This window comes from Falco peregrinus, chromosome 16, assembly GCF_023634155.1.
Source record: "Falco peregrinus isolate bFalPer1 chromosome 16, bFalPer1.pri, whole genome shotgun sequence".
In the NCBI taxonomy this organism is placed as follows: Eukaryota; Metazoa; Chordata; class Aves; order Falconiformes; family Falconidae; genus Falco; species Falco peregrinus.
This window is the reverse complement of record NC_073736.1, coordinates 5,417,566-5,442,225: the sequence shown is the minus strand read 5'-3', so window position 1 is coordinate 5,442,225 and position 24,660 is coordinate 5,417,566. Positions and strand designations below refer to the sequence as shown.

The window sequence follows — 24,660 nt, the reverse complement described above, 5'->3', positions numbered from 1 at the left end:
CGCCTCCTTTTCCTCACTGATACTGCAACATTTCTCAAAACTTACTTTGATCTCTGGGCTTTTCTCTGAAGTATGTGGACCTACAACAAGGAAGGGGTGGGAAATGCCATCTCTAGGCAAGTGTTGCATCTGCTCTAGGGGGCTGTGCTTGCATAGCAGGTTAAAAACTTGTTAGTGTAGACAAAGTTTTTCCTGGTGTGTAGTGAGTCTGGATAATAAACTTGGACTCAACCTGCTGCTAGTTACAGCGCATTCCTCATTGGAATATATCTGAAGTTGCTCTGACAAAAAAAAAAAAAAAAAAAAAAAAAAGGAAAGCCACTTGAAACAAGTTGCTCGTGTTCTTGGGAATCTTCTCCATCTAACTTCATGTCAGACCCCGGCAGTCCTACCCTTTTGCTGCAGATGAACGAGAGAGAAGCTGTTGTCTTTGTAACTGGGGGTCATGTGGTGGAAAAGTTGAGAAATGCTGTATAAAAGGAAAAGGAAAAAGAACCTCAAGGAGACTTGCCCTCACGCGGCGCGCTGGGATGCTGTCTGAATCATGTGCACCTCTCAGCATGGGTCTCTGTACACAGCTGGAGCAGTTTAAGATGTTCTTTCTGAATTTTGCTGAGAAGTGGCCATGGCCTGTCAGCTGGTGACTTTGGAGCCACCCTGCTGCAGAGAAGGCATGGTGGCGAGCGGTCCTGAGTTAATTCTGGTGGCAAGGCTGTATGATTTTTTTTTTCCAGCTCTCATGCTTAGGCTTCTGCAAGATAAAAATTCCCATAAAAAAAATCAAGGCAAGTGACAGCTAAATCCACTCCAGAAAAGGTTTCTTGGCTCCTTATTAAAAGGGAGTAAGGGGGGTGGGGGGGTAATAGATCGTTCTCTGTAGTTGATCCCATTCTGACAGTGCTCGTTACATCAAATTTGAGCACTCACTCTACCATATGGAAAAAGGGGGAACTCTGTCTAGGACCACTGCTGGGGCGAGTCTCCAATGATGTTTGTGTGTCTTGACCCCAGGCAATTCCTCCATTCTTCCTTTGTTAAACAAGTGATTTGTTGAATGCCAGTGACCCCTTTGTAGGTCTCCTGAGCTGCTGGGGCTGGGAGTGACACAGAATTGTCAATAATCATTTCGGGTAGGGCTCATCATGGAACAATTTTTAACATTCAGGTCAAAGTCATCCCTAGGATTTCAGATAGTGAGGCTGTGTAGGAGGTGAATTAATCACAAAGTTAGCAATGCACACTCACTATTAATATTTCTTTATTTTGTTTGGGAATAGCAGAAGCAAAGGAGCTGATGCCTTGGCTGGTTCTAGGATACCTCCTTCCTGAGTCCTGGTGCTGTGAATTGCAATAAAAATTCTAGGGAACTGTGACACAGAAAGAAAAATAGCTTTAGCGAGATTAAAGGGAGAGAAGGACAAGACCTGTGAAGATACAGAAACCTGGGATAATGGTAAGCAAATTGGATAGCCGTGATTGCCCTATTCTGTCATTGTGAGATCTGAGTGGAAAACACTCTTATTATTCTTCTGATGATGCTTTTTTTTTTTTTTTTTAAATTAATGAAATAGAATCAAGGTTCTCCCAGTCCTGCAGAATCAGGTTCATGCTTCTTTGCAGACAGGTGTATGGCCTTACTCTCCATCTCTAGTATCTCAGTTTCTCTAAGGGAGGCTTCATCATCTAGCAGCTGCTTCCAACCAGCGCTTTGGAAAGGAGCATAGCCTGGGTGTCTTTCTCCTGCAGTCACTTCCTGGCCATACAGTACAAGTATTTCAGAATAAACATGCTGGGAAATATTTGCACTGTGTGCTATAAACAGGGTGCAAGTTGTTTACCTGAAAAAAATATCTGCCCATCAATTGTATAATAAAATAGTCAAGAAAAGGGAAATGTTAAGCTTGTAAAGTTTCATAGATAATTACTCTTGATCAACTGGTTTGACAAGAAATTCCTTTTTCAGCAAATATGGCTGGGGTGGTTTCTGTAAATACAGTTATTTTCTGTTTCAGGTTTGTGCTTCATCCACTCACGATGAATTACGGCAGTTCTCTGCCACCATTGTTACTGCTCTTCGCAGCTGAGCTGCTGGAGCAAATACCCCTGGAAATCTCCAGCAGTGTCCACAACAATGCGTAGTTCTTCATCTCATGGCTGGGGTTGGATCTCAGTTCAGGCTGTAAAATATATGTTCGGACACACGTAATTTCCTATGGCTCCTTCAGGCTGGGAGCTCAGGTCTTGTTCAGCCTGGCAGGCTGAGAGCTGGCGAGCGGGTTTGGCTCAGCACGTGGGGTGCTGCGCGTGGGCACGGGGATGGCCGCGGGGCTGCTGCGGTGACAAACAGGATTTTGCAAGTCAATTTGCAGTGATCTGAAGTGTGTAAGCACCCTCTGAACGTGGCGTGTTTCTTTCAGGCAATCTGACTTTCTTGCCTGGCAGATAACCTGTTCCTCTACTGGAGAGGCAATTCTGCCCCTCAGCCTGTGTGCCACTGGCTGTGCCTGAAGGTTTTACAAGGCTTCGGGAGGCTGGAAGTCAGAGATTTGAGGGCTTTCCCTTTGGAAACTGATGATGGTTCAGACGGCATCAGGGGCTTTGCTTTAGGGTGGACTTTTATTCAAAATTAGTTTCACCCCCTGCAGATTGCTGCCCTCCTCCTTGCCTGGCTGCGATCGCTTGCCTTGGATGTCTCCTACCACCACAGGGTAACAGTTGAGCAGCACCTTTACGGTGTGAGCACCACCTCAGGGGCTCCAGTACCCCATTTCCCATAATGGTTCCTGTTTGCAGATCCCGCTGTGCACCCTGCAGTGGGAGATACGCCACACAGGAGGCTCAGTGGTCCGATACAAACTGGATTGGAACCCCATCCCAAGCTCTTCTTGGGGTGCAAAGCAATGACCTTGCCCCTCTTCCTGTTTGTTTTACTCGGATCCATCTGTCCTGTCTCCTCCTATGCTCGGATGTCAAGGTCTAGGCTGAGGACCGCCTTTTTTGTTTTCTGTTAGGACATCTGCAGGAGTGTGCACGCCTGGGATGGAGCCAAAGAATTACTCTGAAAGAGCCGACTCCAAGTCCTGCACAAAACTCTGGCAAAGCTGAGAACCGTCCTGCAAGCAGCAGGGCTTGCTGAAGTTAAGAGATGTCGCCTGGAGGAGTCGTGGCTATGTGAGAGAAGGAGGGATGGAAAGTAAAAGAAAAAAATTGAGTCGGGGCAGAAAAGCTAAGGGCTCAGTCAGAACGGGTCTGGGGGCACCTCCAGGGTGAGCTGAGTGCTGTGGCATTAGGTACTGCCTGGAGAAAGGGGTTCTGCCTGGAGAAAAGGTTTGGATTTATAATCAAAGGCAGCATCTCTCATTGTTTAGGCCCTGCTTTATTCAAGGAACTGGAACTTTTTATGTCCCTTTGCAAATAAGTAGAATTTCATTAAAGAAATGAGATGGCCCCCAACTGGAACAAACAGCAAGACCTGCTTTTTCATCTAGTTGCCCTTGTTCCAGAGGGACTTGTATTAGTAAGTTATTGTTTAGTCAAGGTCATCAGCCTCTTGCATACCAGGGCCCCTGGTTTCATCTGTTACCTACCGAGTGTCCCGGGGTCCCGTGGCCGGCGCTCAGCGCTGAAGCTGTCCTGGGAAATTGACTGGATGGCTCATGGGGTGCATCATTTGCAAGTGGCTGAGCAAGTCTGTTGCAGGGAAAGGCTTGGAGACTGAATGGGAGCTGACAGTTTCCTTGGCACCCAAACCAGAAAGAAATCCATTGCTTTGTCTCTAGCTTAGCAGAACTAAAGGGCAGCAAGGCAGAGAGTAGCTTTAAGTTGCCGGTACCAAACGTGCAGGGTGGGAACGAGCTCAATCCATAGGCGGCTTTCTCTAACCAGATTTGAATCAAAATAGGCTATTTCACGAGGAAGACCCTCAAATCTTACCCCGTGGGCTGGAAATTGTAAACTGGCGCCAGCATTGTCTGCTGTGCCCCCTGGCAATGTGACTCTGGGCACAGTGAAATAACATTTACCTCCTTGGGGTAAGAGTGGGAAGGCAGTGGGCAGAGTGTGAGCAATTACCTGATACTCGGGTGGGTGATGTAGCTCAAGATTTTGAGGACAGTGGTACCTTTCCTAACCTGGCATCTGTTGTGCTGCTGCTGAAGGTCCTGGCCAGGCAATTTTTCCCTGCCTCATTTGTAGGACTGAGGTAGGCGAGGAGTGACGTATTGGGGGAGGAGAGGCAGGGTGGTAGCAGAGATGCGCTGTAGGTCGTAGAACTAGGTGTTGCAAAGTGATCTTTATCCTTACAGTGGCCTTCCAAAGTGGTGCCTGGCTGCTTTTGCGATGCAGAAGGTTAAAGAGCTCGCTGTGGCCAGAGGCCAGGTGTGGGTGGCAAGCTTTGCTATGCCAAGGATTGAAGTCCACAGGAGCCAGAGGTTTGGCGAGCTGGAGGCTGTGGCTGCTCTCAGGCAGGGGACTGAAACAGAGCTGTGCTTCCTTTTCACACAGGGGAAATTTGGGCTTACCTGCACACCGGAGGTGACAGCAACAAAAAGAAAAAAGAAAAAAAAAAAAAAGAAGGCACAGAACAACAGCGGGGGAAGAGGGTTCAGCAGAGCTGTTGTTGTTCAGTTCCTTTCTAACTTCCCCTTAGTGAAGGTAGATTTTGTGGTGCTGTTGAGGTTGGCTGTTTCTCCTCGTCTATTCCTAGCAAGGACATCCCTCCCTGCCAGGATCTGCAGTGTCCTGACAGGGCAAGGGGCAACCACAGCTTGCTTGGCAGGTGGCAGAGTTCAAAACTGGCTACATCCTGAAAAGAAGGGAAGGCAACGGAGCACGTGGTGCTGTGTATGGGGAAAGGAGGCTGGCTGGAAGAGGCAGAGGTTAAGAATGCAGCCCAGGGAACAGCAGGGGGAATGCTAAAATGTTTGTCCTGCACTCTGTAAACATAGCAGATATGCCCAGATTTCAAACCCAGTTTAGCAACGCTCATATACACAGTTTCACGGACAGCTTCTTTCTTTCTGCATCGCCTGCAGGGACAGTAACGTTGACACTGAGCGGCAAACAGTGGGAGCTGTTCCAGTATCAATAAGGACTTGGACGAGGGAGCAAGTTTGCTTGTCTGCAAAGGCCTTGGAAACCAGTAAGTGGTACACGGTGACCCCATCTCCCTACCAAACAGGAATATCTCTCTAACCAAATCCAGCCCTTGCAATATGAGACAGGCTTTGCAGACTCAAAAATCATGAGATTGTTTAAGTCTTGAGCTTCCCAATTAAAAAAAACAAAACAAAACAAAAAGCCAAGAACTAATTGCCTTTTGATTTTGGCAGTTTATGGCCAATCATGTTTCCAAGCTTTTCTCTATGAAAGATGTAGAAATGGATCTAGATGTATAACTAAAAGATGTAGAAAAAGAAAAAGAAAAAAAATAATCCCACCTCACTAAATCCATGACTCCAAATGCTTTGATACTAAATATTATGAAACTTACAGCAAAACCGGGAGAATTAAAATTGTGCAAAGCCAGTGTAGTGCTGACACAGTGTCCCCCCTGCAGTCTTACAGAGACAACCAGCTGCTTGCGCGGCTAGCTGGGGATGGTGGTGCTGAGCCAGGAGATAGTAAACCTCTGGGATGTTGCAGCTTTGCTTTGCTGTCAGGGAGGAAGCAAGAACATGTGCTGTTCTCTTCAGTCTTCAGGAGCGGGCACTTTCCAGCCTGGCACTGCTCCGGGCAGAGGTAATGCCTCTATCAAGGAAACCCTATTGCCATGGAAAATGCAATTTCTATAGTTTGCCTGCGCCAGATTCTCCCTCCTCAGTTATGCTGACAGTGGCAGTTTTCACATGCACAAGAGCCGATCTGGTAGCCCCACTTCCATCCCTTTGTTTTCCTGCAGCCGATGTGTCGGATGCCCCTGGTGCCCAGCAGAGCTGGCCCGGCGGTGCCTCGCGTTGTGGTTAGAGGTGATACCCCTGCTGTTCTGGGGACCCACCCGCCACCTCTCCGGGCTCACGAAAGGAGCTGAAATGCTAATTTTTTGGTACCCCACATTCTGAAGGTTTTAGCCTGGTGGCTTCTCCTGAAATGCTTGAGACAAAAATACATTTCCTGTTTAGAAAGAGAGTGAAGATAAGCCCAAAAGTGGAGCCGCCTGCTCTGGCTACCTCAAGTATAAACAGCTTGTGCAGCTGGGCGCTGCTTTTGTTTGTTCTAGTGGCTTTTTCTCTTTAAAGGTGCATTAGACACAGTTACACACAGTCCATCTTTTGGCAGCATCGCTCCCAACTGGCACGAGAGGTCTGGGGCTGTCGGCGTGTCAAGAAAGATCCTTCTAAAAGCCCTGAGCGTGCAGCATGAATTCCCACCTTTGTTTTCGAGGCAACAGCTCTCAGCACCACCAGAGTATGTTTCTGCTGTGCATTTCTCTTAACACTTTTCCACCTTGGTATCTGAGTGCTCTGTACATAGTCACTCCTAACCTCCCTGGGTGGGGTGCTGAGAATGGGTTTATTTTCTCTGCTTACAGAGAGCGAAAGGTTTGTATTGTGAGTCAGCAGACCATCTGCAATCAAGTTCAGGACTCGTTTTTTTCTGTAATTAAGCACGAAATGGGCTTAAAGCTACCTTTGGCCAGGCTGGGGCTGATGTGGCTTCCAGAGTAGATCACACCATCCACGAAATCTCTCTGTGCAGCCAGATTAAGATCCATAGAGGAGATCAGGATTGTGCATTCTCTCTGTGTTGCTGTGGCAGAAGAGCCTGAGCTGTCACAGCGCGCCCTGTGCCCAAGGTAAAGCTGAGATGGTCTCCTGCTCTTTGGCTCCGTGTTTTATTTGCCACTTGTGAGGGTGCCTTACCCCCGTCGATATTCTAGGCAATACCATGAGCTCCACGGGTAGATGAGATTTAGATAAAATGGGGGAAATCTATGCTATGATCTAATCAGGCACGAGCAGCTGGGAGGGCAGTTGACTCTGGATTTCCCCACTTCGATAGATCAGTCTAGTTTGCAGATTCCCATGATGGCTCAATCCTGCAATGTTCTCAGTCTTCTAGTCCTACTTCAGCAAAATGATTAGGTCTATTTATAAGCCTAGGACTGGATCTACTGAAACCAGTAGTAGAAACAATGTCAGGCTCTTATTGCCATGTTTAGGTACCCAACTATATGGTCTAAATTCTCAGAGCTGCTGATCCCACCAAAGATCCCACTGGGCCCTTGCCAAAGTGCTTCTGGGATCGAGGTGTGGGATCCTCAGCAGCCATCAGCATGGAGCCCTGCAACAGGAAAACCTCTAACGTGCTGTGAAATCCTCGGCTGGTTGGTGGATGAGTTACCGGAGCATGTGAGAAGGCTCCAGGATATGCCTGGTCTTTTGGTCTTGCTCAGCTGTGGGGAGTTGTCTGGTAGATGTGAGATCCGTAGAGCCGTGGTGGAAGGAAGGAGGACCTGAGCAGGGAGAAGTGGAAGTTCCACCAGTGTGTGGCTGTATTTTACTTCTTGTGGTGACATGTCCCTTCTTTCCTTCTGGTAACGTTTGTGAAATGACTGTGGAAAGCCTCGGCTGAGGCCCCGTAGGCAAGCATCGGTGTTTTGGAAACTGGCACTCAAACGCTGCATTGGTGCGTGAGCTGGCGAGAGGCAGCGCAGGGTGAAAGCCGCCCTCGCAGCTGCCCCTGCTGTGTTGGGGACCGTGAAACTCAAATTTGTGCTTGCTCACAGCCGTGCAAGTGCTGTCTCTGATGTGCTGCCACCTTAGTCTCTCTTATGATGTCTGGGTGTAACTTCCAGTGCTTATTCCTCTAAAGGGGAGTAATTGTTCTTTTTTTGTTTTCTTCTTTATCTGTGCAGTAGTAGTACCTTGCTGTCAGCTTAAAGAAAGGTATGGTCTTGTCCCAGAGAAGAGCAGGAGGCAATAAATAAAAACAGTGGTGTCGTGGAGAGGAAGGGGCAAAAGTTGTGCAAAGAAAAACCATGTAGAGGAGCTCAGGGTTCCCTCTGTGCTCCTTGTACTGGGAACCAGTGTGAGACGTAGCAGTTCAGCATGGAGCTCGTCCTGTACAGCAGAGGCCAGGTGAGGCGAAGGTGTGCTTTAAGTAAGTGTGAAAATGCCTTGCTGAAGAGGGAGGAACTAGAGGTGTGTTCACCTGCAGCTAGAACTCGTGAATGCTTTCTGTGGAGGAGCAGAGCGTCTGGCTGGAATTTGAAGAGATTATTGCAATAAAGATATATCGCATCAGCTGGAGCCTTTATCAACAAGTTGCCAAGTGCTTGTCAGAGTGCACAAATATTGTTATCACTGCTTTATTAAAGGATAAATGAGACGAGAGATGGGAAGGCTGAAGTATTTGAGAAGCACCTAACTTTTATGGTGCCTCGATGGAAGGGCATTGGTCGTATGCCCTAGGAACATAACTGAAGCATGAATGAACTAGTGTTTGATATAGCAGAGTATCAGTTGTCCTAATCTGCCCTGTTAGCCGTAGTTAAACCCACCTTCTGCCTGGTAAATCTAAAAAATGTGATCTGTCCGTTAACAGCACAGGTTGCCCTGCCTCTGGTCTGGAGCACCGCTTCTGAGCAAGCCCTGTCCATCTCCAGGAGGTATTGCTCTTTGGTACAGCTATGGAACTGTACATGTTAAATCTCCCTCCAGAGTTTTGAGAGTAACAAGCCAGACCTTCCTATGACCTGCCCTGTGTCCTGTTGTGAGCATAGATGATCCTAGGGAGGTGGTATCATCCAGCGGAGCTGCTGGTTTGTTCTCTGACTCGCAGAGCTTCGTGGAACTCCCAGCCCGTTCAAACAGTGCCAGCCCGCTGTGGCATGCGGCGAAACGAGCAGAGCTTCCTCTGCGCGACGGTCTAGGAGTATTCACCACCACAGCCTGCAATTTCTTTTATAAAATTGGCTGCTTGTGCCTGGACCAAGCTCACCCAGTGAGTCAGAGCCGGGAATAGAAGATAGGAAACTCGAATTCATGCTGCTAGTCTAACCACTGAGCCCTGCAATGCCGAGCTCCTCGAGCTCAGTGCACAGCTTTTGGGAACCCACCTCCTGAGAGTCAGACGCTCCAGGGCAAAAAAAGGAGAAGAAAAAAAAAAAAAAAAAGAGAGAAAAAAAAGCAGCAGCACTAATAGCTATTTAATTGCTTTTGAACTTCCCTGACTATAAAACAGGGGCAGTTCTCCCCACCCGAATTTGGACCCTGGCACTTCACCAACTGAAGTCATAGCCTAGCTCTTCAGCAGTTTTTGCGAGTTCCTAGCTGCATCTGGACTGCCAAAAAACTTTTTTCAGGAAACAGTGGTGCCGTTTCTCCTTGTCACCCCCCCCCCACACACAGCGAGAGTGAGTTCTCATCAGTTCAAGTGACAACAAATGCAGGTGCTTCTCTGCTTTTTCGATGTAGGGTAAGTCTTTTCAGCAAACTTTGGGAGGGAACAGCTGCTCACAGTGAAAACAAGACTATCCTGCTGATCCAAGCTGAAATGTGACATGGAAATGGATTTTTTGACCTTGAGAGGTACAAAGTTGCTCAAAGGAGGGGACCCTGCGAAGATTAAAAATAACAAGATCTTTGTAACATTTCTGCAGCAAGCAGAGCTGGATGAATACGTTGCAGAACAGGGGGCCAAATCTTTAAATAGTACAAACTAGTACAAGTCTTTTGATGACCTATCAGCTGAAGAACTGGCCCAAGCATTTGCAAACATTAATTTAAGAACAGCTGGTTTTGTCGACTGCATTCTTGTCTCCTGTTTCCTATCCTCCGCTCGTGAGTGTTCACACAAAAAAAGATATTTCTTGATGCAGATGTTTAAGGAAGGCTGTTCCTTCTGAGGGTCCACATCTTGAGGGCTGTACGTTTGAATAAGAGCATTCATTTTCCTCAACTCACAGTTCTGTTCAGCGATTGTTGGACAAGTTAGATACCGATATAATGTCTAGATCTCTCTGTACAAGCATATATATTCTGTCTGTCGCTCTCCCTCACACGCCATGTGATTTGAAGCAGTCATCTACCATGAATAATGTCCAGGGGCCAGGTCACAAGCTTCCCATAGCATGGGAATCCATTTGCATACAATCCGAGCAATTACAAGTAATGAATAGGTTAGTAAAATCAAACAAAACGGGAAACCATTCACACTGGGTAATACTCGAGGAAGAAGGGAGGAAAAAGGGGGGGGGGGGGGGGAGGGAGATGTTCCTTCTCCAAATGCCAGTGGTTTGCGTGGATGCCCGGTCCCCGCGGGGCTGCTGGCAGCGGCACCGGGCGCGCTGGGGGCCCGGGCAGCCCCGCTCCGCCGGCCGCGGGGGCTGGGGGCTGCTCTGCCCGGCGGCGGGGGGCGGCCGGGCCCCCCCGCGGCCCCGCTCCGCCCGCGGCAGCGCATGCTCCCTGCCGGGCCGCAACCTGCCCATTTAAACGGCGGCGGAGGCGCGGGCGCCGCACCGGGGCCGGGCGGAGGGCTGAGCCCCGGCCGCGCCGAGGTAGGGCTGGGGGGGGGGTCGTTGGGGGGGGGGGGGGCGCGGCAGAGCGCCGAGCCCGAGCTGCGGCGGGATGCGGGAGCCGGAGCCGGAGCTGGGCAGCGCCGGGGGGACGGGAGCGGTGCGGGGGGGCGTTGTGGGGGGGGTCGCGGCAGAGCGCCGAGCCCGAGCGGCGGCGGGATGCGGGAGCCGGAGCTGGGCAGCGCCGGGGGGACGGGACGGGGGGCGGCGGGGGGGGCGGCGCAGCGCTGGTACTGGGGCGGCTGCGCCGGGTCCTGCTGCAGTGGTCCTGCTGATGCTCCTTGGGATCCGCGCTGCTTCCCGGTGGGAGCCCCCCGCCCCGGGCGCCCGGGGAAGCGGGAGCGGCTGCAGGTAGCGCGGCGCTGCGCCCGGCCAGGCCGCCCCGAGCCCTCCCAGGGCCGGGATGTGGCAGGAGAGGTTTTGCCCCCCCGTGCTTCTCATTGTTACAGAGACATCTGCTGCGACCGAGTTCGCGTTAAAGATTCTCGGATGGGAAAGGAGTTTGGGAAGCGTGATGTGACCGCCGGCTCCCAGGAATCCTGAAGACTTGTGGGGACAGGTCAGTGAATCCTTAGAACCGAAGGAGCCAGCGCCTGGCAAAGGGCAGTTTCCATTGCACCCCACCGAGGGCTCTGCCTGCGCTGGATAACTTGTCTCTCCCCATCAGCGGGAGTGGGAGGAGGCTGTTGTCTTAAAAGCGGTGCCTAAAGATCCTAACGGGGACAGTCCCTACGTTACTGACTTCGGCATGACTGGAGACTTTGGTAGTAAAACGCCTTAGCTGTTTATGGTAAACATAAACTAAAAGAATAATTTGTCTTCCTGCAGATGACAGCTTTAGGAGCAAGTGGCAGGCACTAGAATAAACTAATAGTTTTATGCTGGCGATAGCCAGGCTTGGCAAGATGCTTATGTTTAAAAAAAAAAAAAATTTTTTTTGGAAGGGAAATGTGTCAGGAGCAGCTTTCCTGATCCTCATCTAGATTTGTTAGACTCATGAGCAATACAGGGAAAGTGCCCAGGCTCAAACCGTGTCCCATTCTGGCACTGTTCTAGATGTGGGTTGAAGAGAGCAGCCTTTGTATAATGTGAGAATAACTAGAAATTTATAGAAACAGAACATGAGTAAGAACTTCAAAAGTACCCAAATGACCTGGGCATTGAAGTCATGCAGGCACTCCTGAAAAACATGTACCAGCCTTTAAACGTTTTATATTATTCACCCTACCTGCAATTTTCTTTCTGTTTTTCTTAAATGTGCGATGCTACCTGGACTTTCTTGCATCATCTGTAGCTACTGCCCTTCCACTCGGTGGGGAGTGGCCGCGGTGGCGGACCCAGGCATGCCAGATTGCCAGCCCTGCGCTTGGATTCCAGGCAGTGCCTTAAACTCTGGAACTTATTACTGCAAAGCATCGTGGAAGCCAAGAGCGCTTGGCTTCTGGGATTTGAAAAAAAGGATTAGAAATTTGATATGGATAACAAGAATCTCCAGAATTAATAGCAAATTAAATGAGAGCTTTACAAGGGATACCAATCCCTGTATTTCAGGGCATAAACCAATCTTGGGATTTAGTAGGAAACTTCTCCTTGTAGGGAGATTTTTCTTGCGCTGTTTGCTGGTGGGTATATCCCTCTACAGCTTGTTACAGTGCAGTGTCAGCTGTAAGAACATCTTGTCTCCTTGGCGAGGTTCCAGTTACAAAGTACCTGAACCTCAAGGTGTTTCCCACCGTGGAGCTGTTGCTAGAAGGCCCAAGCCCCATGGCTTTGTGTAGAAGCTGCCTGGAGATAGGGATAACATTATCTGCGAACAAAGCAGTGCTCTTAGTGGCTCTAAGATTACTGTCACTGTAATGTAATAAGAGTGATAGTAGATACTGCAATATGTTCGGGACAAACTCCACCAGCAGCGTCGTTGTGGAAGTGGACAGTCAGCTGTTGTGGGCAGTGAGAAATGTTACAGCCATAGCGCGAGAAGCTGAATTCACTGGACTGCTCGCTGAGTTAGAAAATGTAGCCTTTGCTCCGCTTTATCTTTGAAAGTAGGGATGTCTAGCATAAACTCTTGTTAACCTTTTCCCCAAACTGTTTATTTCGCGGGAGCACTGCAGTGGCAGCGTTGAGGGGGGTGTGTGTGTGTTTTTGTTTTTCCCTTGTTACACATCTCTGCTCTTTTGACTAAAGCTTCCATATGGAATTCAGGGTGATGGCTGGGCTCTTGTGGCTGATGGCATTGTGAGTGCGCAGTCCTGAAAATAATTTTAAAAACTGTATATAACGATAGCTGCCTAGTTTTGTAATGAAGTTGCTTGTGGAAGCTTTGTTCAGAGTATGGACCAAAAAAAGCTGGTGCTAAAAGCATTGAATCCACTGTATGATGAAGTGACAAGGCAAAACCTGCATTTTGAACATAACTGCGTGTGTCTCCTTGCGTGTCTTTCTGCAAAGCTTCTTTGGAAATATTCGCCTGTTCGCAGAGTGCCTGCATCACTGTGAAAATCATAACCCGGAGCCTTTTGTGTTGGATCCACCAGAAGCTCTGAGGGTTTGCAAATTAATACTGAGGGATGTACAAGAGCAAAGGAAGACAAACGTTGATGCTCGGTGAAAGTAGTCTTTATAACAGTGATATTTCTAATCTGCTAGATTATATTAGTCTCAATCTCTGGTTTCCATAGTTTTACACTGATAAAAAATGGTGTGAAAAGTTCTGCCTGTGGCAGTTTTCTGACTGTTCCCTGTCGAAGGAGTACTGCAGGCGGTGATGTGGCCGAGAACTTCAGAATACTGCTGGGTTTGTGTGTTCTCCCCGACGGTACTGGCGGTTGGTTGGATTCAAGCTGCTTGTAACTCAGTCAGGTCTGGTGCCAGTCTAGACCAGTGCTAGGAGCTTGCTTAAATGACCAGAGAAAACACGTAACGAACTTTACGAAGCGATTTGCTGATTGTCTCTTTTTTTTATCAATACTCTGTATTCTCTTTTTTTTATCGATGCTCTATATTCTCAGGCAATTTAAGCGTATTTCGTACGCAGCAGTGGATATAGGACTAATGCAGTCCTCTGATTTTAGTCTCTCTGGAGGTTTATACCACTCTTGTCACAGTGGGATTGTAGAGCTTTTCAGATGAGCTATAAGTGTTGTGAGTAACATCTGTTTGTGTTTATCCTCCACCTTTCTCTATGTTGGAGCAGTTCATCCAAGGAGTGTCTTGTTTTGGTAGTTGACTGTTTGGGGTTTTCTTTAATGTGTGAGTTGCTATCTCCTTTATCTTGGCTAAGGCAACATCAAAGCCAAACACTTGACCCATTGGGTGAAAGTTGTGGAGGTTTGTGATGGAGTCAAGGCTACGAGGAAGCCGAAGCAAAAGGACCAAAGGGATGGGAGGAGAGCAACCGCACGTAGTGGTAGGGGGTGACAAAGCAATAATAGCTGTAAAGCCTCGTGCCTGGAGAGAAGGAAGCACCGGGCGGTGTGGAGAGGGATGCGCAGAAACCAAAAAGAGTTCTGTCTGGTGAATCTCCTCCGTTCACTTCTGCTGTTGCAAACAATTCCATCATATGACGGTGTCCTGTGGCTTCTGCGGGGGGGGGGGGGGGGGGGCAGTCAGCCTAAGACAGCTACTTTTAACGAAAACTAACCCTAGACAGCCAACCTGCGGAGTCTTGTGATCCTTCAGCCGTGCGGTTAAACTCATGACCAAGGTTGCGCTGTGAGTGGAGCAAGGGAGTCATGAGGAGCTTGTGAGCACCTGTCAACTGTTTTCAATGTTTACTTGATTTCTGAATGTTTAATATCAGACATCAAACCTCTCCGTGTGAAAACAAGGATCCTAGGGCTCAGCTGAGAGGACAGAGAGCATCACAGAGGAATCCTTGCTTTTATAAAACTGGGAAACTTTAAAGGTGTCTCGGCAAGGTTGCCACACGATATAGATGCTCAGAGAAGACCGTCTGTAAGCATGGATCCGTGTAACATAAAGGAAACCTTGCGCTCCCCACAAAAGAATAGGAGGATAGTAAATCAAAGGTTTCTTTTTGCAGTTCTGTGCCTGATGTTTGAATATGTTGAACCCTTCAAGCCTGTTCTACTTCTTGTGCTGCTGTTGCTCCTCACTGCTGTAAGAATCAGTCTGATCTAGTGCTGCAGGCCTGCAGAACTTGCTGATGCGTCCACAAATGAAGCTCTTGAGTTGCTTGTTCAAAAAACATAACTAAATGGAACTATAAAGGCACCATTTAGTTATTATTATTATTTGTATGCATGCTGTTCCTTGGAGGTCCTCAAATTTGTGCCCTTCCTCCTTGTTTTCATATCCTAAAATGTCAGTTCCTCTTGCAGTTCAAAAATATTTGTTTAACATTTTGCCAGCCTGCAGAAGAGGAGAAACAGACCCCCGTGAATATTGTCTGGCAAAATAAGAAATGTTCTGTAGAAATGTGGTCCGAATGGCTTCTTTGTCTCGGTGCTGGAGGGTGGCTGGAACACACACAGCAATAAGCAGGTGCTTGATTTGCAGCTCTGAAACGTTTTTCTTTTTCCTTGTTACTTTATGTGTACTAAAAGAAACTGCTGCTAGTCCAGATCTTGGGGACCTGGCCCTGTCTTACATTCAGGGAGACCTTCTTTGAGAAACACCTGAAATCAGCTCTGTTGATTTCAGAAGGAACCAGCTTCTGGGGACTTGCAGATGAATTCTCATAATTGCCAGGTTTTGAATACTCAGGTGTAAGGATGGCCTCTGGCAAAACAACGAGGTTTATTTGAAAAAAGAAACTTAAAACGATGATGGGTACTGTGTTTGGTTTGTGAGGTCTAAGGTTTTTCCCTTCAATCAAGGGAGTGGATTTTCTTCCACCTTCATTTTATTGAAAGCTGAAGGTCTCCATGGTGGTTTGTCTCCAGGAGCTAGGACTTCAAGAAAAATGCAAATACAGTGAGTGCATTGACTCAAATCAGTGCAAGCTGTCAGCACTCAAAAGCCATTAATGTTCTTGCAGAGCAGGCTAGAGCCAACTTCAGGAATGATGTGTACATAGTTGTGGATAACATCTAAATCTTGCGCTAGATTTATGGGTTAAGAGTTTTAGTGAAACAGTGCATGCAATAAAATCCATGGATCACACTTTCTTTACCGAATGCTAGGAGTGATTCCTGCTGGAATCTGACCTGCTACGTCAAAGAAACGGAGGTGGTGATCAAACCTCAAATCTGACTCTCTTCTGCCTTCTCCTCCCAGTTGCCTGCTTCTTATTTAGGAGCAATGGGCAGAGCTGGCTCTTCAGTTGGATTCCAGGTGGGTGTAGGTGTACTCACTCAGTTCTCTGTCCTCTCTGCACAGAGGCCAAAAGCCTCCACGTCACTCTGGAACCTGTGTGTGAGTTCCCTGCTGGTGATTTTACACTTTTTCCATCGGCAGTGTGCTCTGCCACTGGTCTGGGAAGTTACACTCATCTTTTTCCCCTCTGCCCAGGGCTGTAGTGCCACTTCTGGTGTGATCCTCTGTTTGGAGAGGGGGTACCCAAAGCATTTTGGTGATCTACAAGACCTGAGCTGACACTGCTGGTGGTGATTATCCCCTGTTGGTGCTCTCCCTGCCCGTGTGGTGTACTGGTCGTCGCTGTGCTACCTCAGTCTGGATTCTGGCAAAAATTCTCCCTTTGCTTAGAGCTGTGCAAACAGCCTGAAGGATTGTTCTGGTCACAGAGAGAGCTTCCTTGTAGGTCTGTGGCGAGAGGCAGTTCATAAATACAAAGAGATGGAGCACAAAGGAACAATGCGATGACAGTGGCTTTCCAAGGCAGCGCTCTGTGCGTACCAGGTACTGGCTCTTGGCGTGACAGGGGAGGGCTTTGTGCGGGCACTGTTGCTGTTAGACTTCAGAGGTGCGTTTGGGAATGTTTATGACAAAACGACTCCTGTGTGCAAGGGGTGGTGGGAGCAGCTGGAGCAATGCTGGAACAAAAGGCTGCTGTGCTACAGCCAAGGCCGACTGAGCAATTAATGGGCCTGGAAGGGTGGCTTTTCGTGAGGACTGACTAAAGCTAGGTTTAGGAAAGTGGCTAAATGTAGTCTGGAGAGGGGTCTGACCATGCATATAAAAAGGAGAGCATAGGAATTACATAGGGGATGACTGGAGGGAGGGAGGGAAGGAAGGAAGGTCGCTTCCCAGCTATTAAATCTCTTAGCCCATGGATATTGTTTCAGGGGAAATTCTTGCAACCTCAGTACTCGAGAGCCATCCATCCAGACTGGACAAATCACTGGAGAATGTGCTGTTGGGAGCAGTCCTGCAGCAGCCCCGGGGAAGATGATTCAACAGGGCCTCTTTCATCTTTGATTTCTGTGAACACAGTCTACGTTTGTGCTGCCCCCAGATACTCCCATTCATCACTGTCTGTGGCCAATGTTGATAGCAGCGTATAAGCCTTTTGGGCAAGAGCAGGGAATGCTAGTTATCCCCTCTGCTAACAGAAGACTGTAACTGAGGCTAGTTAGCACATGCTGATGCACAACCAGAGTGGCCCGAGACGCTGCTGTTGATAAGCTCCTTCCTGGCTCTTCCTGGGCACAGCCAGCGTTGCGCCTGCCCGAGGTGCCCTGGCTGTTTGCCCAAGGCAGCCCAGAGCATGTTGCGGGAATATCAGAGGTCTTTTCTGCTTCATTTGTAGCTCACTGAACTTTACTCCAGTAAACATGGGCAAGCGAGAGCCCAGCGTGGAGAGAAAATCCTGCCTCTACTCGGAGTCTGAAATGCACAAACTTTCATTTATCCGCTGCTTTACAGCAGACTTTTTCAGCAAGTGCTAAGTAATTTCAGCGCTCTGACCCCTTTCCTGCCTGTCCTCCTTGATAGATGCAGTCTGTGCTCTCCGTACCAGAGCAAGAAACTAACCATGTGCAGCAAAAAGCCTGAGCGCCCCTGCTCAGAGTGCCCTGCAAAATCTAGGGAGCTTTGAACTTGAACTCCATGCTTAATTACTAACAAGCTAATATTTGGGACTGATATTCTTTCCAGGGCTCAAAATAGAAGTTAGGTTCCTGTTTGTAAGGAGAGATGGGGTGGGGAGTGAGGGGGATGGTAAAAATGCCTTGCTCCATTCACCTCCTGTACAAATGGCAGCTTTGAGCCTTCTCTTTTGAAAATGGAAAACTCCCCTTCCAGATTCTCCATGCTGCCGTGTGTTTTGTGTGAGCGGCTGCAGCTTAATGTCAAATCCCTGCGTGTTCAGGGTCCATTACACATGAAACTGATAGTGAGAGTGGGGAAAGGAAAAGGCTTCTTAAGTTTCCTGTAACGACCTTCCAGTGAAACTTATCTGTCTTGAAAAATAAAATCTGATTGCTTCTTATCTTTGCCGTTATCCGGACAATTTCAGGCAGAAGTAAAAATCATAGCATCTCATGTTTTCAGACCCAGGCCTTGTGACTGGTCTGTCATGATAAGGAAAAAGTTCTCTCTGCTCCAGCGGTGATCTGAGGGTCCTCATTAAGACAGCAAAGTAGAAGTCGGACACGTAGAAGTGCTGCTTTTATAAGAAAGATCTCGGGACTCCGATATGTGGTCTTTGACCTTAAAGCACCCCAGAGAAATCCTGTTATTCCCTGCACGCGTGCTCTTCACGCGTCCCTTTGGCAGAGGGTGCTTGGCCCACGGCTGCTGTGACTGAAGGGGACAGTCTGGCATATTGGCACAAACCCACCTCCACCGGCCGCTGAAGCCCAGAGGGTAGATGGGGAGCACGGGTGGCTGGAGAGCCAGCAAGCGGGGTGGAAATTGCAACTCTGCCAGAGGGGCAGGCGGCGCGGACAGCGGTGTCTTAAATCAACTCCCAGCCCAAAGTATTTGGAGGGTTTTGCTTTTTTTCTCTCCCCCTTTTAATGCTCCCACCAGAGGTAGCTGCCTGTTGTGCATCCGTTCTTGCACCAGCTCTGCTAGGAGCACTTGCATGATCTCTTCTCTGAGCAGGCGGGTAAAACCCAGCCGTTCCCGGGAGAGCTGCGGGCTGCTGCCGAGCACATCAGGGTCTGATGTGACTGATGGGGGTTCTGTACTCACAGCTGTCTTGGGGCTATTCCTCACGCTGCAAAGGCTCTTTGTCTCATTCAAAGCCATGACCTCATTTTAGAGACAGAAAACAGAGAGGGAGAAACCCACCAACCTGCCAGCAGAGGTCAAAGGGCTCGCTGAGAGATATGTTAGCATCAAACTTCTCCGGCAGGGACACAAATAACTGGAATTGCAGACCAGAAAATTACCATGAAAAAATGGACTAACTACCATGTGATTACAAAAGGGCCCATTAGTTCTGTGTGTGTCTAGGATTCAGAGTATATCCTTTGAGGAAGAGCACGAGGTCACGCTCCCAAAACTTGAAGCAAAAGGGACTGTGGAAGTCTGTGCCTGCTGCTCTCCGGGGACGGCCGTGCGTGGCGCTTTGGCTGCTCGCTCTCCTCCTCCTTTCCTCGGCGCAGCCCTTGGCAAACACGACTTCTGGCAAAACGAAGGAAGGTTAGATTTTGGTGTTAGCTGGCGGCAGCTCCCGCTGGGGCTATATTTGTCGGACCCCTCGCTGCTACTTGATAATCAGCCTGTTGGGGTGCGGGTTGGGCGAAGGAATCCCTTCGCCCCCCTGCCGGGGCTGGGCAGTTTGTTTCTGCAGAGCCCCTGGCAGCTGCTGGCCCAGGAGCCGTGGCTGATGGTTTGGATTTACAGTCTCACGTGTCAGTGCCGGCTGTGGCCTTTGCTCCGGCCCTTGGGTTTTGCTGGTACCTCAGAATGGTCCTCTCCATCCCAAGGTTAGTCCTGAGACTCGGCTGGCCCCGTGACTGTCACAGCTTCCCAAATAAAGCCAGAAATGATGAAGCTCTGTCATGGGGTAGAAGTCCTAGAGCTGTCTCGGAGCCGAAGCTGACATCGGCTTGCTGAGGAGTCAGATGTCCCCTTATGTGGCATTTGTGCTTTGGTTGGAAACAAGAAGTTCCGATTTCACTTCCCATTTCCCAGCCCTGTGAACAGGCATTGCAAAATGGACACAGTAAAGCAGCTAGGGTTTCTGCCTTCCCATCTCTTCTCCGTAAAAGATGGGGAAATTATTCTTCTGGGGCTCAGCACTAGTGATTAAAACGCAGTTGTGTGTCACTTTTCAGTGCTAAGGTGACCTGTGTAGCATGCAGTGGGACAGCTATGTGTTCTCTGTACGTGGTAACAGCCATCCACCAGAACCGGTTTGCTTTTCTCTTTGCCAGTTCCAGTTTGCTGGGGTAAGAGCTTTGCTCTCTGCTTTCCCTGTTTCACCCCCGGTGATCGTTTCCCCTAAGCAGGATTACAGTAATGCAACCCCATGAAATCCCACGTGCTTGCTTAGGCAGAGCTGGTGGATAGAGGACATCGTACCTCCAAATAGGGTGGTAATGACCGGCACAAAAGTCCTTGTGCAATTTAGGTAGCTGTGGAAGAAAATACAGGTTCAATCCAGGTAGACATTCCCAGAATGTTGGTGAGCGTGGGCGTTCTTTGGCTTTGCTTTGCCTATGGGGGCACCAGTGAAGATGCCGTGTGCCCCAGCGTGCCCCAGACGAGCCTGCTGCCAGTGTTAGGTGTGCTGCAGGGTTTCGAAGGACTGTCCAGCCGCAGAGCTCTGGGGACCAGGCAGGTACCGTGGGGTGACAGTGCTACAGCCTGTGGTCAGGGGCACTGCTGGACCCAGCCCTGGTCCCCTGCAGGGCTGGGTGCTCCTCTGCAGTGATGGGTGCAGGCTCTTGGGTGCAGACTCTGCCTTTGCAAGGTTCTCCGAGGAGGAGGACGTGTCCGTGGGTCCTGGGCACAACACACACATCCTCGAGCCTCAGGGATGCGCAGCCAAGTGTTACCGTGGCCGGCACTGCTGGGGGGTCCCGGCAGCGGGGGGGTCTGGGCCACCTGTTGGAGTTTTAGACACGGGGAGGCTGCTGCCCTTTTTAACAGCGTCCATCTCTTTTCCCTCGCTTCCCGGTATTCCCTTTACAACCAGCCCATTGTGCTGTGGGCTACAGCAGCTGGGTGGAGTGTTTCAGGCTCAAGTGTAATTTCAGTGCCTTTAAAAGCCTTTGGAGGGCTTTTTTTTTTTTTTTTTCCTCCTCTCCCCCCAGCCCCCCCCCCCCCCCCTTCCTGAAGAGGACAGCAACGCCAACAAGGGATAATTTGATGGATTACTCTGCGGGGCTGAGGGGCTCTCCTTAATCCCCTTTGTGGGCCTGTTTGACTAGACGCGTAGCAGAAGCCCCCAGCCTCAGGCAGAGAAAAGGCAGCTCAGCAGGGTGGGTTTTACACACTGACATATAAATACGGGCCCTGGTCATGTGGTGCCGGATATAATCTGTGCCCGTTACCACGCTGCAGAGAAGGGGGGCACCTGGAGGGGGCTTATTTTTTCCCTTTCCAGTTCAATTTACATTTTTATTCTTCTGCTAAAAAAAATAATAAAAAAAAGAAGAGGGGGGTGGGGGAGAGGCTGACTCAGACCAAACGCCAGGGCGATGGGCACGGTATTTAAACACCAAAAATGAACCTAAGTGAAAAGCAGAACCAGATCATCTTTCCTTTCCCTTCCCGCTCCAAAACACGGGCTCCTCTCGTGAATAAAAGCCAGAGCCTGGGCCATGCAGTAGCAAAACAAAGCTGTAGCTCTGATGTAGAGCCAGCCAACCTCATCTGGAGGTCTCGGGTTGTTTATAGCAGACCTGACGCTGAGTCAGGAGGGAGCGATCAGAATGAGCGAGGCTGAAACTGCTGTTTCTCAGGTGGCGTTGTGTGTGCTCAGAAGCGTGCGGTGCTTCTGTGCTTAATGAAGTCTGGTGGTTAAATCCCAGTCCCGAGCAGGTAAAACACTGTGAGACCATCCTAAACCGTCCTGCCGTGTGGCGGGCATGAGCAGTCCCGTTGCGGTTCCTTCAGCGCAGTCTGAAGATCCCTCTGCAGTTGAGCTCAGCTACAGGGTATTTACTGGGGTGCTCAGTCCTTCACCGCACCACAGCAGAACTTGGCCCTCTATAGTGCAGTCACCTTTTTGCGGTGTCCCTAAAGGAGATGGGGCTGAGCTGCAGACCCGCAAGGCAAGGCTTCAGCCCTTCAGCCCGGGCTGCTGCCTGCCTGCAGAAAGCCGGGTGCCCAGCTCCATCCTGCGCCGTCTGATCTTGGCCAGGCTCCTCCTAGCGTGGACGGCAGCAGGATCTCCCAGGCGGCCCGAAGCCTGTTGCTGCCGCTGGGTGAACGTGGCAATGACGCCTGCCAACTGTGGGAGAGTTAATGATACCCGCTGGCATCCATCGCGGTGCGCGCTGCTGGGCTGATGTCCGTCCCTTGGAGAAGTGTGGTGAGCTCCGAAAGTGTCAGCGTGGCCTCTGCTGAGTCAGTGACCTCGTTAGACAGGCAGTTTCTGTTTGTAAAGGGGGAGGAGGAGGAGGAGGGTGAGGATGAGCTGGAACTGGCCACTTTTTGCTGCTGTATCCTTTTCACTGGTCAAGCAGGCGGGCACGGGAGCTAAGGCAGCCAAAGCCCGGGAGAAAGCCTCCTGGCAGGGGCGATTCCTTTGTCTGCCAGAGAGAGAAGCAGCTTGTGGGACAGGAGGTCAGTGGAGCCTGTGGGCTGCCCTGCTGTCTGTTTGATGTTCTCATTGCGGGGTGAGGATAAAGCTATTGGCACAGCTCCTGAAAGGAGCGTGAGATACCACAGACGTGCAGGGTGAAGGGCAAGCGGGACAGATCTTTCTCCACCCTGGAAGACATCCTCTCTGCATGGCAGGCAGAGCAAGGACAGTGCTGTTAGCCTGCCAGGCTGGAAAACATCCTTTCCTAACTCCCGTTCTTAACAAATATTTTGACCTCCGCATCCATCTCATAGGGACTTTCATTTGCCTTTCCCTGGTGCCTTTGCTTTAGTCAGCTGGTGAATGTGGGACAGTGACCTGTTTCACGTGCCCCTGCTGCTCACTGTAACACACAGAAGACACTCAGTGGTCACTTGCCCTCACAGATGCACCTTTACCTGAAGGATATCAGCAAAAAATGCCTCCCAGAGCTTTTGCAGAAGTGAACCAGTCCCTTGGGTTGCCTCTGGAACAGCCCAACCCTGCTCACCAGGACTGACCAGCCTCCCAGGTCAGGAGGGCCAAAGGTAAAGGGAAAGTCACCGGGTGGTTTGTGCCCTGCCCCTGCTCCATGGCAGCTGCAGATGTATTCTGCTGGCTCTGAAATGACTTGTGCTCTGTGGTTGAGGCAGTGGGAGCCTGGCAGGACCTGAGGTTGCATCTCAAAGTCCATCTTGGTGAGCCCTAGCCACCTGGAGGGAAGGTGAATGGCTCGGTGGTTACGGGAGACCAGAGCTTTGCTCACTGAGCGGGTGCAGTCTGGTTTAGTGGCCCACAGACGGGGGAAGATGCAGCCTCCTGAAAATCAGCTGCTGGCTGCAGGTGCTTCACATTGGCGGCTTCTTCTCTCTGTGGCTTCTTACTTTCAGTTCACCAAACGGGGATGGAGGTGAGCTGCCTTCAGCCCCGGTGCGTGTCTGTTGGGCCGGGGATCAGCCTGCATCAGGAGAGCAGCAAGCACAAGAGGGCCTGAACTAAGCTCTGGCTTTTACATCACCCTGAAAGCCGGATGATCACGTTGTAGGTGCTGCAGCAACGCAATTGCAGCACGGCAGGAAGGAACTAACCCCAAGTCCTAGTAAATTCAGATGTCTCCCTTTGAACCAAACTGCGTGGAAGGTCTTCTGCGCTGTTGCGGGGACCTGCCCCTGCCTGTAACTCTGGAAGCATCTGTAGCATTTAGTCATAGATTAATATATCCTGGTGTCTGGGCTGCTGCACTGTGGGGTGAGGGAGGGAATTTCAAATGGGCTGGGATGCCCAGGTCTTCCTTGTTCTCGTCGGAGGGGATTTCCACCCACTGCTGCTCTTTCCCTAAGCAGAGCTGCCGAAGCCGATATAATGGAGCCCCCGAGCTCAAAGGAAACGCAGAGTTAATTCAGAGAGACTAAATAAATGGCCGTTCTCCCATCCCTGCTTAATGACCACTCCCCTCTCCCCACGCTGTGAATGGGGTCAAGGAGATTTGGGAGGGGAGGGGGAAGGGGAGAGGGTCAGGAGGGGTCAGGTGAGTTTTCCATTTCATCCCGCGCAAGCCTGCCAGGGCTATTCTCCATGGTGTATTTCACATTCAGCTGCGGTGAATGGACACTGATAGCTGTGAAAGGATCTGGCACTGTATGAACAGCCCTTCCCTAAGCACTCGCCCTTGTGCTCTCTCCCACCCTTTCTTCCAAAGGGCTTCCAGGGAGCGGGGAATTAATAACATTCGTAAAGAGCCCCTTGGAAGGTTGGAAATGTAACGGGTGGTTATGAATGGAAACCCAATGGCCAGCCATACCCTTCGCCCCCTCCCCTCTCTCTGCTCCTGGTGGGAATAGGTTCCTGCACCAAACCTGCCGTGCCGTGGGGAGGGGAGGTGTGGGTCCGTATCACCTGGGGATGGCTGGGCTGGAGCAGCTCCCACCGGAGCTCCCCGCACAGCACCAGCTCCTGCCTCCAGTGCTGGCCAGTACCAGCTGCCTCGTGTGCTTCTCCCCAGAGCCAAGGCTTTGCCTTTTCCTTTGCCAAGGCAAAGGCTTTCGTGGGGAAATTCCTTCCCATGTAAGACAGGGCTCAGATTATTACAGAGCCCTGACGGGTCACAAATAGTTGAATCGAATTCTCTGTTGTCTGACCATTGCTGTGGCTGTTTGTTGAACTGTGGGGTAGGTGCGCGACTGTGATAAATCAGGGAGGCTGCTGCTACCACCTTGAATAACAACTCTTGTCCCTTCTGCACCCGTGTGAGAGACTGGAAGGATTATGGAAGGGTGTGGATTCTTCTGAGAGATAAATGAATTTTTGTCTGCCATGCAACTACACCCCAATTTTATTTTTAAAATATCCGTCCCTCCATCTTCATTCTATTTAATCACTGTTTAGATGCAATTACTTGTAAGATCGAACGTCGGAAAGATTAGAGGAGATTGGGAGGAGAGACTCGGTCTTTGCTCGTTCACGTCCGTCAGCGCCCTGCACGTAGTCCACTCTCTTCAGGTGTCTTGGAGTTCATTCCTTCTGAAAGTGAAAGGTG

The 24,660-nt window shown here is 50.0% G+C and overlaps 1 protein-coding gene and 1 long non-coding RNA gene across 5 annotated transcripts in view; both read left to right on the top strand.

Moving 5' to 3' along the window:
• Positions 1-3,928: 3,928 nt before the first annotated feature.
• LOC114014197 (uncharacterized) lies at positions 3,929-10,177 on the top strand. 3 transcript variants are annotated; one of them, XR_003557621.2, is made up of 5 exons: positions 3,929-4,533; positions 5,034-5,140; positions 5,558-5,739; positions 6,277-6,405; positions 6,530-8,530. It is a non-coding gene; the product is annotated as an uncharacterized LOC114014197 (long non-coding RNA). The 3 variants fall into 3 exon arrangements; XR_008750018.1 differs by lacking the exon at positions 6,530-8,530 and adding an exon at positions 8,545-10,177 and having other exon boundaries at positions 3,929-5,140; XR_003557619.2 differs by having other exon boundaries at positions 3,935-5,140.
• Positions 10,178-10,268: 91 nt separating this feature from the next.
• SLC45A3 (solute carrier family 45 member 3) overlaps positions 10,269-24,660 on the top strand; it is a 31,026-nt gene continuing 16,634 nt past the window's right edge. The window contains exons 1-3 of one of the 2 annotated variants that reach the window (XM_055819761.1): positions 10,269-10,498; positions 10,966-11,075; positions 24,510-24,657. The gene's annotated coding sequence lies outside the window, so the exon portion shown is untranslated. The remainder of the gene's footprint in view (positions 10,499-10,965; positions 11,076-24,509; positions 24,658-24,660) is intronic. The other variant, XM_055819760.1, reaches the window with a different exon arrangement.